The sequence below is a fragment of the Pristiophorus japonicus genome, chromosome 18, assembly GCF_044704955.1.
Source record: "Pristiophorus japonicus isolate sPriJap1 chromosome 18, sPriJap1.hap1, whole genome shotgun sequence".
Classification (NCBI taxonomy): Eukaryota; Metazoa; Chordata; class Chondrichthyes; family Pristiophoridae; genus Pristiophorus; species Pristiophorus japonicus.
Window position 1 is genome coordinate 50,864,131 of NC_091994.1, and position 2,742 is coordinate 50,866,872.

Consider the following 2,742-nt stretch of genomic DNA (forward strand, 5'->3'; position numbering starts at 1 on the left):
AAATATTTACTCATTCCCTGCTTGTGTGGTGACTGGTGATGTTATTGGTGAGTCGCCATCGCTGCATCATTGGTGGCTGGGCCCTCAGCCGTGTAGCTCCCAGCTTCAGGAGCTCCTGCCATAAACCTCTCCGCATCTATTACTCTCTCTCAGCTTCTTTAAGATGCTCCTTAAAACCTAACTCTTTGATCAAACTTTTGGTCGCCTGTCCTAATATCGCCTTACGTGACTCGATGTCATTATTCTCTGATTAAACTCCGGCAAAGTGCTTTGGGGTGTTTTTCTATGTTAATGGTGGCACCCATCATATGCCCCCACCCAACCATACCATACTCTTCCCTCATCTCCCTTTGACCATCAGCGATCTGGTGCATACTCCTTTGCAATTAGACAATAGGGTGTAAAAGAAAGAAAGAATGGCTTGCATTTATATTGCACCTTTCACAACTTTCCTAAGTGCTTTACAGCCAATGAAGTACTTTTGAAGTGTAGTCATTGTTGTAATGTGGCAGCCAATTTCTGCAGAGCAAGCTCCCACAAACAGCAATGTGATAATGACCAGATAATCTGTTTTTATGTTACGTTGATTGAGGGATAAATATTGACCAGGACACCGGGGATAATTCCCCTTCTCTTCCTCGAAATAGTGCCATGGGATCTTTTACATTCACCCGAGAGAGCAGAAGGGGCCTCTATTTAACATCTTATCCGAAAGACGGCACCTTTGACAGTGCAGCACTCCCTCAGCACTGCACTGTGAGAGTCAGCCTAGATTTTTGTGCTCAAGTCTCTTGAAACATAGAAACATAAGGCTCAATTTTGGCCACTAGAGATTTCTGGCGTACCTGCCAGAGGTGCGCCATTTTTCCACACTTGGAAGTGCGGCAAAAATCTTCGGGCCGATTTTGGCCGCTGTCCCGGGCCTTCTAGCTGCTAGCATGGCGTGGCGACTGGATCTGTGGGCGGAGCCAGCGTCCTGCACTGGAAACAGTGCCGGGACGCTGGACATGCACAGAAGGAGCGGGATTGCCGTGATTGCGCATGCGCAGTAGAATCGGGTCAGTGAGATTATTTTGTTTTAATGTTTCATAAAGCCTGCAAATAATAAATAGTGCAATTGGCAATGCACTTTAAACATAAAGCTCTAAAAATATACAAAATAACTGATACGTCCTTACTATACAGTATAAATGCACACGAAGCCTATGCTTGAGAGAAGGTCAGTCTGTGACCTGGCCTTTATTTCAGAGCACTCAAGTGAAGGAAGTGGGTGGAGCTTCCCCTTTTATATCTGAAGGTCCAGGTTAGGAGTGTCTCCCACAAGTTCACCACCTAGTGGTCATTGTTCTCACGGTGTACAACTTAGGTCAGATTATACATGGGTTACAATGCTGGTTGAATACATGACATCACCTCCCCCCCCCAAAGTCTTATTGGGATCACAGGTTGAGTCTCTCTGGTGGTTTACGCTCTCTTGTAGAGCGCCTGAGTTGGGGCTCCGGTTGTTGGGCGCTGGCCTGAGTGTCTGCTGTTTGCAGTGCCTCAGGCCTGTCCGGACTGCCCACAGTGACTGGGCTCTCCTCCACTTGGTTCCGGTGTTCGGTCACCTGTGGTGGAGTGAACTCTACATCGTGTTCTTCCTCTGCTTCTTCTATGGGGTTGCTGAACCTCCTTTTTGTTTGATCCACATGTTTGCGGCAGATTTGTCCATTAGTAAGTTTAACTACCAGAATCCTATTTCCCTCTTTGGCAATCACAGTATCTGCGAGCCATTTGGGCCCTGCAGCGTAGTTGAGGACAAAAACAGGGTCATTGACATCAATACATCGCGTCCTCACATTCCTGTCATGGTAGTCATATTGTGATTGGTGCCTGCTCTCGACAATTTCTTTCATGGTGGGGTGTATAAGGGATAACCGGGTTTTGAGCGTCCTTTTCATTAGTAGCTCTGCGGGTGGAACCCCTGTGAGCGAGTGTGGTCGGGATCTATTGGCCAACAGGAGGCGTGATAAGCGGCATTGCAGGGAACCCCCTTGGATTCTGAGCATCCCCTGTTTGATTATCTGCACTGCTCATTCTGCCTGGCCGTTTGAGGCCGGCTTGAACAGTGCCGTTCTGACATGGTTAATTCCATTACCTGCCATGAAGTCCTGGAATTCAGTGCTTATGAAGCACGGGCCATTGTCGCTGACCAAGATGTCCGGTAGACCGTGGGCAGCGAACATTGCCCGTAGACTTTCTACCGTGGCAGAGGATGTGCTTGAATTTAAAATGTCACACTCGATCCATTTGGAGTAGGCGTCTATTACAACCAAAAACATTTTCCCCATGAAAGGACCTGCGTAGTCCACATGGATGCGTGACCAAGGCTTGGCGGGCCATGGCCAGGGGCTAAGGGGGGCTTCCCTGGGCGCATTGCCCAGCTGGGCACACGTGTTGCACCTACGAACACAAAGTTCCAGATCTGCGTCTATCCCTGGCCACCAAACGTGTGACCTGGCCTTCATCGTGACAATGCCCGGGTGCTCATTGTGGAGTTCTCTGATGAACACCTCTCTGCCCATCTGGGGCATGACTACGCGGTTTCCCCACAGTAGGCAATCGGCCTGAATTGAGAGTTCATCCTTGCGCCTATGAAATGGTTTAAATTTCTCAGGGCATGCCCTGTACTTGGCTGCCCAGTCCCCATTCAGGACACATTTCTTGACTAGAGACAATAGCGGGTCTCTATTTGTCCAGACT